The sequence below is a fragment of the Hemiscyllium ocellatum genome, chromosome 24, assembly GCF_020745735.1.
Source record: "Hemiscyllium ocellatum isolate sHemOce1 chromosome 24, sHemOce1.pat.X.cur, whole genome shotgun sequence".
Classification (NCBI taxonomy): Eukaryota; Metazoa; Chordata; class Chondrichthyes; order Orectolobiformes; family Hemiscylliidae; genus Hemiscyllium; species Hemiscyllium ocellatum.
This window is the reverse complement of record NC_083424.1, coordinates 13,036,156-13,051,304: the sequence shown is the minus strand read 5'-3', so window position 1 is coordinate 13,051,304 and position 15,149 is coordinate 13,036,156.

Below are 15,149 nucleotides of genomic sequence, written 5' to 3'. Positions count from 1 at the left end.
AGTCTCACTGGCCAGGCCAGCATTTATTGCCCATCCCAAATTGCCTAGGGGGCAGTTAAGTATCAAACACATTGCTATGGGTCTGGAGTCACATGTAGGCCAAATCAGTAAGGACAGCAATTTCCATCCATAAAGTGAACTGGATGGGTTTTTCCTGACAATCGTCGTGATCACTATCAGACTCCTGATTCCAGATACTTATTGAACTCAAGTTCCACCATCTTCCATAGCAGGATTCAAACTCAGGTTCCTAGGAAATTACAAGGTTTCTGGATTAATACAATCACTACTAATATCATTAGGTCATCATTGTCATAAACTAACTCACATGAAATCCCATTCACCCTCTTCTCTATGTTTAACCTTTAAAATTCTCATCCATTCTCTCCACTGTCTCACCTCTCCCTGCCTCGCGACCTTTCCAGCCCCACAATTCTCTAAAATATCTGCACTTGTCCAATTTTAATCCCTTGCATAACCCGATCTTCACTGAAATATAAACTGGATTCTGGAAACCCGAAACACACTGGACCTGTTGAGTTTCTCTAGCACCATGTATGAGTGTCCCAATTTTTATTGCTTCATTATTGGCAGCTACTGGGTGGCACAGTGGCTCAGTGGTTAGCACTGCTGCCTCACAGCACCAGGGACCCAGGTTTGATTCCACTCTTGGGTGACTGTCTGTGTGAAGTTTGCACATCCTCCCTGTGTCTGTGTGGGTTTCCTATGGGTGCTCCAGTTTCCTCCCACAGTCCAAAGAGGTGCAGATTAGGTGAATTGGCTGTGCTAAATTGCCCATATTGTCCAGGGATGTGTAAACCAAGTGGATTAGCCATAGGAAATCCAGGATTCTGGTAATAGAGTAGGGGGAGTGGGTCTGTGTGGAATGATCTTCAGAGGGTCAGTGCAGACTCAGTGGGTCAAATGGCCTACTTCCACACCTTGGGAGTCCATGACTCTCTCTTTATAGTTCTTCAAATCTATCTCCTCGACCCATTTTTGGTTACCTGACTTATATCCTTTAGTGGCTTGACTTCAAATTTTATTTGATAACACTGTCAGATGTTTTATACTTCTAAAAGTGGTGCTTAAATGCCAGTTGTTGTTGTATTGTCAGATCTCTTAACATTGAAACAAAATAGCATAGATAAAGTCTGAATGCATAGAGAAACTTGGGAACACTTTTCTTCTTAAGAATTGACTGGTGTGGTAGTAACACTAACCTATTCTATCTATTGCTTACTTTCATTCTTTTATTTTCCATTGAAACCAAGTGGTAAGACACAGGGTAAAACCTCCCGCTTAATTTAAAACCAGCAACTCAGAAAAAATTTATCCCATGCAGTAATCTGTAAAAATTCAAGAGGCCAAGAATCATCTAAAGTAAAAAATTAACAACTTTATTTCTTAAAGTATAGCAGAGAATAATTAACTACCAACTATCTACAACTCCGTCCTCTAACCTATTGTTTACCTTCCCTTCCACAACAATAGTCTGCTAAAACTCCTAATTAAGCTTTACAAAACAAAACTTTTTACCTCAAAATCAGGCAACTTTTGGTTCTTCTATTTGGATCTTCCTGTGTCTTCTTCTTCTTCTTAGGGTTTTCTGCTTCACAGGTTACTAATCGATAAAGGTATCTTTCAAAGATCAATTTTTCATGCAGTTTTTACAAGCTGGAGGCTGGGCAATTCTCCCCTCAACTGTTCAATTTTCCCCAGTGTTATACCCTCAAAGCATCAGATTGTGTCATTCGCTTTTAAGATTGTCAATATACTAAATTCAAACTGGATTGGAGTTTGGTATATGTTTCAGGGCATTTTAAAACTGATTGGCCTAATACAAATCTGTTTTTGTCTCCAGGCAACTACCTAGCTACCCTAGTAGCTGGACCACATGTTTACATTGTTTCTTATTGAGAACTCTTGGTGCTGTTACTGCTCACTTTTAACTCTCTTAAAGGTATAGTACACCCACATCTTCATAATACCAACAATCTGCCTATCAAAGGCAATGTGGTTTAAGATTTTATTTGATAGGCAATTTCTCCCTACAATTATTGGAATGATGGACTACAGTGTCAACCAGGATAGTTGACCCTGGTATGGAATTTGGACCCACAACCTTCTGACTTGAGTATGTGCCTACCAGCCAACAGACAAGGTGCTTGAGAAGCACAGAAGTTCATGAAAATGTATCTATTCATTGTCAATGCTGAACGTTCAATCTTCCATCAGTTAGCAGAGCTCAGCATCACACAAGAATAAATTTCTGTAACCTTGCAACCAAGCGGGTGAAGAGGTTAATGGTTTAAGTAGCTGAGATGATCTCATCATGCCCAGAGCCACAGCATTGCTGCTGATGAAAATTACATTTGCTGCTTCAGGCAGTTGCTGAGGATGAGTTACAACCTTTGCAATGGGATTGGAGTCTGCTGCTTGCAATCTGTCACTGTCCAAATTAGATTTGATGGAACAGAGTCTTACGTATAAAGAAGCTGGAGAAAATTGTTCCACTTTAACATGCCCATTGAACTTCTGAGATGAATCCTTGTCACTGAATTTAAAAGGCTTTCATATAATCAAATGCAAAGACCATTGATCTATGTTTCTATAATTCAAAAGGCAAGTCCTACTGGAAGATAGCAACCTATTGAAGATATTTTGATGAAACTCCCCTGTGAACTGGTTGTGAGCTACTGCAATCGATGCAATGGATTACCCCTCTGTTCCGACCATTCATGCTAGCAAGAGTGAGAGGAGGAACTTGCACCTGGACCACCAAACATCAAACAGAGAATTCAGCACAAAGTGAAAAGCCACTCACACAGACCAAGTCCTGAACTATGACAGCAACCACCCCAACACACACAAACGAAGTTGTATCAGGACACTATTCAAAAGGGCCACAACACACTGCAGCACACCAGAACTGCAAAAAGAGGAAGAAGAACACCTATACAAGGTATTCACCAAAAACGGATACCCGCGCAATTTCATCAACAGATGCCTAAGGGAAAGACAACGGAACGGGGACATGCCGCAACCCAAAGGACTAGCCACACTACCATACATCAGGAGCATTTCCGAACTGACAGCCAGACTGCTGCGCCCACTAGGAGTCATAACAGCACACAAACCAACAGCCACTCTCAGACAACTCACCAGGACAAAGGACCCAATACCCACCATGAGCAAATCAACGTAGTGTACAAAATCCCATGCAAGGACTGCACAAAACACTACATAGGACAAACAGGAAGACAGCTAACAATCCGCATCCACGAACACCAACTAGCCACAAAACGACATGACCAGCTATCCTTAGTAGTCACACACACAGATGACAAGCAACATGAGTTCAACTGGGACAAAACTACTATTATAGGACAAGCCAAACAGAGAACAGCCAGGGAATTCCTAGAGGCATGGCACTCATCCACTGATTCTATCAACAAACACATCGACCTGGACCCAATATACCGGCCACTGCAGCGGACAGCAACTGACAACCAGAAGCGGCAGAGACAAGCCACTATAAATGCTGGAGGAAACATCACAGAAGCGCTTCACAAGGGGCCCCCAAGCACTGAGGATGTCACCTAGAAAGGGGACGAAACGTTGCAACAAAAACTCCCAGCTCGGTGAACAGAACCACAACAGTTCAAAGATGTGGATACACATGAAATATACCATCCATTAATCCCAAAACACTGCTCTATAAATTCAAAAGGAATATACCAACTTTTGTTCGCTACCCAAAATATACCTCTGGCAAATTATGCAAATACTCACACCAGAGTCCCTGTAACTAACATCTCAGGTTGACTTGAACTTTTAGATTGGAACTTCTTCCAGGAACTACCATACACCGAAGCTTCAACATACTGAACATTAAGTAATCTCTTCAGGGTTTTACTCCAATGCTTCTGTTCTGGGACTGACACTACCTCCTCACTCTAAGTAACCTAATTAACTGTGTTGTCCTTCCTTTCTCAGGGGAGTAAAGCAATACAGCTATCTTGCTCCATTCAAAATAAAAGATTGAAAACCTAAAAGTCTCTGCTCTGGTATTTCCCTTAATGTTGAAATAAAAACAAGTTCCAAAAGCCTCTAACAAACCTTTGCTAGCTGACAGGCATCACTGACAAGATATATCATTCACAAATATAATAGGGCTTAACCATTATCCGACAGGTTTTACCACCTATTGAATACTCCACTTGATGCTTGTTTCGATGGAGATCGGTTTGGCTGGACTGACACTTGTTTTCTGTCCAAGAATGAAAGTGAAATGTATGGTCCTCAGAGAGACTCTTCAAATGTGATCAGCAATGGCTCAGGTACATGGCTGGCCCATGACTACAAATTTCAGCCCTCACTGGTTTGGAGATCAACAATGCATTCAATGTTTAAATTATTTACTGAACCTGTCCTTGACTTTACAGTGATTTGTATGTCTGGAACACCAAATCTCTTTTGATCACCATGGTTTTTAGATTTTTCATCAATTAGAAAATACTCTGTTCAATCTTTTTCTAAGATAAATGACTACATCCATTTGCCTAATATATCACTAGCCTTTTGAAATGTTATGTTTCCACCTACATTTCCTACACCATGCATCTTATCGCCAACAGCAAATGTGGCTAAGTTGTTTTCTATTCAATCATCTAAACTGTTAATAAAGATGAGGAATCTTGTGGTTCAGTGCAAACAGTTTAATTTAAAATATCTGTGTCTCCAGCACTGCTTCTTGCCAGCTACTGTTAGACATGACATGCCTGTTACAAATAACAGATCATTAACCCTACTTTTTGTCTCCCGCTGTATAATCCATTCCGTAGCCAGATCAATAATTTTCTTTCAATTCCATGAACTTCAACTTTAGTTAACAATCATCTTGTTAATTGAAACTGAGTCAATTAATCAATTTCCTTTTGGAAGTCCAGATAAATAACACCCATTGACATTCTCCTGTCCACTACATTAGTCACCCCTTTGACAAATTCAATCGCATTTGTTGTGCTTACTGCTAATGATTGACCATAGGAATGTTGAGCACAGGTTTGTGATTGTTTACCGGAGCATATACAGGAAAAGAGTCAATTCCAGAGTAGCTATAATGAAAGCTTTGAGGATTACAGGAAAATGTAATATCATTGTACCATTTTTAGTTACATGAGCATCTCAGTATTCAAATTCAAACTTTGTTTTGTATAAACATGAGAAACAGATGTCATTCTTTTTATTCACTCATGGGTCATGGGTGTCACTGGCTGTCACATGTTTAATGCCCGTTCCTAGTAGCCTTTGAGAAGGTAGTGGTGAGCTGCCTTTGTGAACTGCTGCAGTCCACATGCTGTAGGTAGACCCACAATGCTGTTAGAGAGGGAGTTTCAGGGCATCGGTTAATGTCGTTAATGTCTCCTTCATCCAACAACATCAGGTTATCTTCCAAAAGGTTTGTTTGAAATCACAAGCTTTTGGAGCATTGTCCCTTCATCAAGGGGTGAACTGACTTCACCTGACGAAGGGGTAGCGCTCTGAAAGTTTGTGATTTCAAACAAACCTGTTGGACTATAACCTGGTGTCATCTGACCTCTGACATCGTCCACTCCTGTCCAACATCAGCACCTCCATTTCATCTCCTTCATCCATTCAAAGATCAATTAATCTTATCCTAGTCTGGTACTGTTTTGTCCCATTTCTTAACAGTGTATGTCTCCTCCCTGTCTCAACGTTCCTTGTGCTTCTGATTTTGTTTTGCTAATACTCATTCTGTACTAGGTCTGCCTGCCTCCAGATTTCTGCTGACACTGGCCTTTAGGGTGGATAAGGTCAGCCTGTGGATTTATTCACTGCCACAGGAAAGTAGCTATTCAACCCTTATATCCTCATTACCTCGAACAGGGCTTGTCAGGCATGACCTAATCTTAACAAATACATGATGGCTCTCCCCGATCAGTTAAAAATTTCACCAAGCTGCCCTTAATTATTAATTCATGAATGTTTTGCCTGATCCCTGGTCCTGGGCTTATTATCTGCTGATGCTGCATCCTGAGCCTGTTTCTTGGCAGGTTCTGTCAGTGGTGATTTGGTCCTGCCCTCCACTCTCAGGAGCAGGTTAACCTCAGCTAAAAGGAGAAGTGAATCTGCACTGTTGGCATTGTTCTGAAAGACATACAGATTTCTGAGCTCGATCTATACCATGCTATAACCACTGAAGCGTCGTTCACACTTTTCTTTCAGACTAATGCAGGAGGTTCATTCATTTTTAGCTGCTTCTAATGGGCAGATACCTGGCCCTGTCACTAAGACACTGATTAGCATCTTAATGACCTGCAATTGTACTTGTGAGCCATCACTCTGTCCAAATAAGACATGTTGTGCCTGTCACATTTGAGAATTGATTTATTGGCTGATCAGCAGCAGTTTAAGTAGGTTAAGCCTCTCATTGCTATGCTCTCCATCTCGCCTTTGTCTCGGCAACAGCCACAGATTTTAGAATCGGTTCTGACCTAAGGCAGTGTAAATAGAGAATGCACTCATTCTGTTCTCGGAGACAGTGGTGTGATGGTAATGTCACTGATCGAGAGCTCCAGGGGACTCAGGCTGAAATCCTCCCAAAGTGGAACTTAAAAATTAAGTTATTCAAGTCTGGAATTGAAAATGTCAATTATAATGACATAAGGGTGGCAAGGCAGCTCAGTGGTTAGCACTGCTACCTCATGCGATGGGTTTGATGCTACCCTTGGCAACTGTCTGTGTGGAGGTTGCATGTTCTCCTCATGTCTGCATGGGTCCCCTCTGAGTGCTGTGGTTCCATCCCTTGGTCCAAAGATGTGCAGGTTAGATGGATTGGCCAGGGTAAATGGATCATTGTCAGATTGTGTGCAGACTAGGTGGATTAGCCGCAGTACATGTGGTAGGAAGGATGCTCTTTTGAGGGTCAGTACAGAATCAATGGGCCAAATGGTTTTTATCTGCACTGCAGGGATTCTACATATGTGAGTCTATTGTAAACACCCAAATGACTTACTATTGCTCTTTAGGGAAAGGAATCTGCCATCCTTACCCTGTCTGACCCAGGAGTAATTCCAGATCTGCAATAATATGACTGGTTTTTCACTGCTGTCAGAAAGGATTGAGCAAGATGTTCAGTTTGGGGCAATTAAGGATGGACCTCATCCCCAGTTAATAAATGCTGAGCTTATTAACAACACTAACATCCCCAGAAAGAAGGGATTCCAGGGTCACAGATTCACAGCACCTTCAGTGTTACATAGTAAATATTGTAATACAATTATTGGATGTTGCATTTCTCATTTGAAACAATAGAGTGTAAGACCCCCATAGTTGGTCTCAAAGTTCTGGGTCAGTTCTCAATTGCCCAGATAACAACAATTTAGATGCTATTCCTTTAAATTTAGTACATGTTTATCAAACTGCGAAGCTGTGCTACATACTCAGAATCACATTGATTGCTCAGAGGTCCCATTAGCTGGATCTGTCTTTGGTGATCAATCAATTGATTGATTTCACAGCAGATCTTTGGAGTAGCTAATCAAACTGCCTTACTCAATGCAGCATCAAATTGTTCTTACAGTCTTTCCTTATATCTTTTCTCTGCTATGACTTTGTGCCATATAGGTAATGCCTAGTTTTTGGCCCATTCAATTGTTTTTAAATTGACTTGTTCAAAGCTGTAATCTCTGAGCTTCATTTTCAAGGCTACGCTTGAATAAACACGAGCAGTGTTCTGGGGTGCTATTTCCAAAAAACCTATCAGTCTCTGGTGCTGGAGGGAAGGAAACATTTCTATTGGCACACAAAGCAAGAGGTCCACTGTTTTCTCTCAGCTCCAAGACGGCGTCAAAAGCACATTGTAAATGCGGTGGCTCAGTGATTAGCTCTGCTGCCTCACAGTGCTAGGGATCTGAGTTTGATTCCAGTGTCTCTCTGTGTGGAGTTTGCTCATTCTCCCCTTGTCTGTGTGCGTTTCCTTCATGTGCTCCAGTTTCCTCCCATAGTTCAAAGATGTGCAGGTTAGATGGATTGGCCATGGAGAACATAGAGTTCCAGAGGTGGGGTTGGGGCTGGGTGGGTGTTCCTCAGAGTGTCAGTGTGGACTCGAAAGGCTGAATGGCCTCCTTCCGCACAGTATGTGTAAAGCTGTGTCTTTCCCATCCTACCCTCCTGTTCCCAAAGTCACAATGCATATCTTTAGCCAATGTACTAACTTCTCCTTTGATGTTGCATTCCACCTCCGTGAAACAATCTCAGGACACAGGACATCCACAAACAGTTTACGTTCAGGAATGTCAAAGGAGGAAGAGAAACAAAACTCAGCAGGCCTGGCAACATCGAAGGGGAGAAAGCAGAGTTAAAGTTTCGAATTCAGTGACTCTTCACCAGAGTGTTGTGAAAACATGCACCCAAAACATTAGCCTGGAACTCTGGGCTTCTACTCTGATGACATGACCACTATCCCACCATCTCCCTCCAGTGTGGTATATGTGAGAAAGTTTTTGGCTGTGTGTGAGCATTGGCTTACAATGATTACCATTGTAATTTTACTTTCCAGTTGGTCATATACTGTTGCCCTCAGTTGACACAATCTGGATGCAGGTTCATGTACAGACTGTGATCACCAAAATATATTTGATTTTCTTCCAAACTAGACCAACAGGAAAATGGAGGAGGACTTTAAAGTAATTCCTTCACTTCTGCTGCAGTTTTCCTTGACCTGGAATCCACAATGGCTGTCAATAATAAGCAGGGAATTTTTCAAAGACTTCTGTTAACCCTGCTCTGCAGTTTATCCTGGCTGACAAGGTTTGAATCATTGAATTTACTGATGGGAAGATTTCAATGCCTTCAGCGTTTGTGCTTAATGTGAACCATAAGCCTGTGGCTTTCACTAGAGACAGCGCAAATCAGTGACCTTCAACTTCTCCCATTAGAGATGCAGTGATTTGAAACAAGCAGACCATCAAACCTGCTCTTTCCACAACACGTACAGATCTTGCGCCGTCATAGAGTCCATCAACTTACTTAAATTGTTGAGACAAAACTCTGCAAATGCGTTCCCTTTTACCCAATCGCATTTGGACAAGTTGCAGAATATTCCTTTCCTCGCCATGGCAACAGAGTGAATTTAGCCTTGTGAAACAGTTAATCACCTCCTATTCCCATCCTTTTCCAAATTCAGATGCTTATCGGTGTAAATCTGCATCATACCATATCAGAGCTGCGATGAACTATTTCACCTTTGTGCCACACCTTTGATCATCAATCTACACCATCTTCACCATTTAATCATTCCATTTGTCAACAGGTCTTTCCACATCCGGTGTCACACGGCACAGTGGCACAGTGGTAAGCACTGCTGCCTCACAGCGCCAGAGACCTGGGTTCAATTCCCGACTCAGGCGACTGACTGTGTGGAGTTTGCACATTCTCCCTGTGTGGGTTTCCTCCGGGTGCTCTGGTTTCCTCCCACAGTCCAAAGATGTGCGGGTCAGGTGAATTGGCCGTGCTAAATTGCACGTAGTGTTAGGTGAAGGGGTATGGGTAGGTTGAGCTTCAGCGGGTCGGTGTGGACTTGTTGGGCCGAAGGGCCTGTTTCCACACTGTAAGTAATCTAATCTAATCTAATCAAAAACCTCATTCGGGAGTAAGATAAATAATGCAATGCGGATCTCTGACAATGTTGGTCTTGACGGCTATAGGACACCAATCCAGTCCCATTACTACGACTGCACACTTGGAGCATCACAGTTTCATGCATCATCTTCAAACTGAGTACACTTTTATTAAAACCTGTTGTGAACTCATCCAGTCTTTCCTTATTATGTTGCTCAGACCCTTCTTGCCTATTTGCATAAATTCTGTTGAAGCATCACATCTAAATTATAGACCTTCCTCATTCTGATTCGGACTGATGTTTGTTAAAACACCTCTAACAGCATTTGGTGAAAGAACAGACCAACAATCAATCCTTACTTGATTAAAATATATTCACAAGTTGGATCAGCTCCCAGTGTCAATAACTTATCTTAAATAATGAATTCCCATCACTCATTTAGCTTTGTCCTTTGTTTACCTTTTATTATTCATTTATAGGATGTGGGCATCACTGGCTAGGCCAGCACTTAGCAATGGAAAGGGATAGTTAGGGGAAAGGCAATTATGATGCGATTAGGCAAGATTTAGGATGCATGGGATGGGCAAGGAAACTGCAGGGGATGGGCACAATTGAAATGTGGAGCTTATTCAAGGAACAGCTACTGCATGTCCTTGTTAACTATGTACCGGTCAGGCAGGGAGGAAGTGGTCAAGCGAGGGAACCGTGGATTACGAAAGAAATGGAATCTCTTGTTAAGAGGAAGAAGGAAGCTTATCTAAAGATGAGACGTGAAGACTCAGTTAGGGCACTTGAGAGTTACAAATTAGCCAGGAAGGACCTAAAGAGAGAGCTAAGAAGAGCCAAAAGGGCAAATAAGAAGTCTTTGGCAGGTAGGGTCAAGGAAAACCCTAAAGCTTTCTATAGGTATTTCATGAATAAAAGAATAACTACAGTAAGTTTAGGGCCAGTCAAGGACAGTAGTGGGAAGTTGTGTGTGGAATCCAAGGAGATAGGAGAGGTGCTAAATGAATATTTTTTGTCAGTATTCGCACAGGAGAAAAAACAATGTTGTCGAGGAGAATATCGAGATACAGGCTCTTAGACTAATCAGGATAAAGGTTCATAAGGAAGAGGTGCTAACAATTCTGGAAAGCATGAAAATAGATAAATCCCCTGAACAGGGTGGGATTTATCCTAGGATTCTCTGGGAGCCAGGGAGGCGATTGCCGAGCCTTTGGCTTTGATCTTTATGTTGTCATTGTCTACAGGAATAGTGCCAGAAAGGTGGAGGATAGCAAATGTTGTCCCCTTGTTCAAGAGGGGGAGTAGAGACAACCCTGGTAATTATAGACTAGTGAACCTTCCTTCAGCTGTGGGTAAAGTGATGGAAAGGATTATAAGAGATAGGATTTATAAACATCTAGAACAAATAATTTGATTAGGGATAGTCAACATGGTTTTGTTAAGGGTAGGTCATGCCTCACAAACCTTATTGAGTTATTTGAGAAGGTGACCAAACAGGTGGATGAGGGTAAAGTAGTTGATGTGATGTATATGGATTTCAGTAAGGCGTTTCATAAGGTTCCTCACTGAAGGCTATTACAGCAAATACAGAGGCATGGGATTGAAGGTGATTCAGCAGTTTAGATCAGAAATTGGCTAGTTGCAGGAAGACAGAAGGTGATGGTTGATGGGAAATGTTCATTCTGGAGTTCAGTTACTAGTGGTGTACTGCAGGGATCTGTTTTGGGGCCACTGCTGTTTGTCATTGTTATAAGTGATCTGGATGAGGGCATAGAAGGATAGGTTAGTAAATTTGCAAATGACATGAAGATCGGTGGAGTTGTTGACCGTGCGGAAGGATGTTGTAAGTTACAGAGGGACAGAGATAAGCTACAGAGCTGAGCTGCGAGGTGGCAAATGAAGTTTAATGTAGAAAAGTGTGAGGTGATTCACTTTAGAAGGAGTAACAGGAATACAGAATATCGGGCTAATGGTAAGACGCTTGGAAGTGTGGATGAGCAGAGTGTCCATGTACATAGATCCCTGAAAGTTGCCACCCAGGTTGATAGGGTTGTTAAGGAGGAATAAGGTGAGTTAGCTTTTATTGGTAGAGGGATTGAGCTTCAGAGCCATGAGATCATGCTGCAGCTGTACAAAACTTTGGCAGGGCCATACTTGGAGTATTGTGTACACTTCTGGTCACTGCATTATAGGAAGGTTTTGGAAGCTTTGGAAAGGGTTCAGAGGAGATTTACTAGGATGTTACCTGGTATGGAGGGAAGGTCTTATGAGGAATGTCTGAGGGATTTGAGGGTATTTTTGTTAGAGAGAGAGTTGAGAGGTGACTTAGGGTGTACGGTGAGAGCCTTTTTCCTCAGATGGTGATGGCTAGTGCAAGGCGACATAGCTTTGAATTGAGGGGTCATAGATGATAAACAGCGATAGTTTCTTTATTCAAACAATAGTAAAGGCATGGAATGCCCTGCCTGCAACATTAATAGACTCATTAAGGTCATTTAAATGGTCATTGGACAAACATATGGATAAAACATATGGGGCAGGAAGGTGGCTCAGTGGTTAGCATTGCTGCGTCATGGCACCCAGGTTCAATCCCCGCCTCGGGTGATTGTCTGTGTGGAGTTTGCACGTCCTCCCTGTGTCTGTGTGGGTTTCCTCCCACAATCCAAAGATGTGCAGGTTAGGTGAATTGGCCATGCTAAATTCCCCATTGTGCTAGGTGCAAGGGTAGGGTAGGGGAATGGGTCTGGGTGTGTTACTCTTCAGAGGGTTGGTGTGGGGACTTGTTAGGCCGAAGGGCCTGTTTCCATACTGTAGGGATTCTAATCTAAAATGGAATAGTGTAGGTTAGATGGGCTTCAGATTGGTTTCACAAGTCGGTGCAACATCGAGGGCAGAAGGGCCTGTACTGCACTGTAGTGTTCTACGTTCTATATTTATTGCCCATACCGAATTGCTCGGAAGGCAGTTGAGAGTCGACTGTGTTACTATGCACCTGGAGTCACACATAGGCTAGACCAGCTAAGGATGGCAGTTTCCTTGCCTAAAGGACATTAATGAACCAGATGGGGTTTTCCCAACAATGGACAATAGCTTCCAGTCACTATTAGGAATAATACTCACTAATAGTGACCGCGGAGAGTGTCTATTAGACTCTTATTACCAGATTTTTAATTGAATTCAAATTCTCCCATATAAAAAAAATGCTGAATGTAATGTATAGTGCACATGGTTTGGATCCTGATAACATTCTGACAATAGCTTCCAGCTCCAGAACTAGCCATGCTCCTGGTCAAGTTGCTCAAGTACAGCTACAACACTGGCATTTACCCAGAAATGTGGAAAATTGCCCACATATATCCTATCGACAAGATAGGGTAAATCCAAACTGGCCAATTCTGGGCTAAAAATAAGCCCAAAGAACTGAGGCTGCTGGAAATCAGAAATAAGTACAGAAATTGTTGGAAAACCTCAGCAGGTTTGGCAGCATCTGTGGAGAGAAAGCAGTGTTAATATTTTGGGTCCAGTGACCCTTCTTCAGTGCCAGTCTAATCGTAATCATCAGTAAAATTATGGAACAGGTCATCAACAATATCATCAAGGATCATCAATAACCTGATCACTGATACTCAATTTTGCTTCTGTCACTCAGCTCCAGACCTCAGTACTGTCCTACTTGATGATATTCCTTTTACCTCCAGGGTGGTATGTTTTACAGAATGAAGCAATACTTATGTTATCCCTTACAAAACAGAAATCTAGATGTGGGCAATATGGTTTTGAAGAATCCATGAAAAGGTTTACTACAAATAGCTGTTTTACACAGGTAAGGGCTGACTAATGTTTTTCAGGAAAGGAAAATCTGCTAACATCACCTGGTCCAGCCTACATGTGACTCCAGACCCATAGCACTGTGGTGGACTCTCAAATGCCCTCTGAAATGGCCTAGCAAGCCACTCAGGTATATCATCCTCAATGCTGGAGGAGCCCAACACATCAGTGCAAAAGATAAGGCTGAAGCATTTGCAGCAATCTTTAGCCAGAAGTGCTGAGTGAATGATCCATCTCAGCCTCCTCCAGTGGTCCCCAGAATCACAGATACCAGTCTTCAACCAATTCGATTCACTTCATGTGAAATCGAGAAATGGTTGAACGCACTGGGTATTGCAAAGGCTATGGGCCCTGACAACATTCCAGCAATAGTACTGAAGCCTTCTTCTCCACAATGTGCGATGCCCTTATCCAAGCTCTTCCTATACAGTTACAACTCTGGCATCTATCGGATAACATGGAAAATTGCTCAGAAATGGCCTGTACATGAAAAGCAGGGCAAATCCAATTTGGCTAATTACCACCTATCAGTCGACTCTCAATCATTACAACAGTGACGGACAGTATCATCAACACTGCTATCAAGTAACATCTGCTCAGCAATAACCTGCTCAGTGATGCTCAGTTCACCAGGGCCACTCAGCTTCTGAACTCATTCCTGCCTTGGTTCAAACATGGACAAAAACGACTTGAGGGGAGGTGAGAGTGACAGCCCTTGATATCAAGGTTACATTCAACTTGAGTGTGGCATCAAGGAGTCCTACTGAAGTCAATGGGCATCAGGGGTAAATTATTCTGGTTGGAGTCATAATTGGGACATAAACATCAAAGAAGCGCTTCGCAGGAGGCTCCAGAGCACTGATGATGTCTCCTAGCCAGAAACGTTTGCAACAAAAACTTCCAGCTCGGCGAACAGAACCACAACAACGAGCACCCGAGCTACAAATCTTCGCACAAACCTGGGACATAAGAAGATGGTTGTGGGTGTTGGATGTCAGCCATTTCAGCTTCAGGACACCTTTGCAGGAATTCCTCAGGGTAGTATCTTAGGCCCAACCATTTTTAGCTGCTTCACCAATGACCTTCCCTCCTACATAAGGTCAGAAGTGGGGATGTTCGGTGAAGATAACTCACCAAGCTTCTCTGTAGCACCTACCAAACTCATGACCTCTAACACCTTGAAAGAGGAAAAAAAAAAGCAGATCCTTGGAATCCTGGAACCTGCAAGTTCCCCTCCAAGTCACTGACCAGCTTAACTTGGAACCATGTCTCTGTTCCATCATTGTTGTTGGGTCAAAATCCTGGAACTTCCTTGCTAATGGTACGGTGACTGTGCTGATCAACAGGGACAGCAGCTTACCACCACCAGCTCAAATGCAATTTGGGAATGGCCAATAAATGCTGGCTTAGTCACCAACACCCCACATCTCGTGAATAAACTGTAAAATTGGTTGGTACCACCTCCTGTCCTTAATGGTCTCTGCAATCACAAGGAGAAAGGGGCACTTCTGTGAGAGCCCACCTTCAGCTGATGTTTTCAAGAAGGAGGTCTGGTCAGACTTGACTGCATGGTGGCTCAGTGGTTAGCACTGCTGCCTCACAGCACCAGGGACCAGGGTTTGATTCCAGCCTCAGGCAACTGTCTGTGGAAATTGCGCATTCTCCC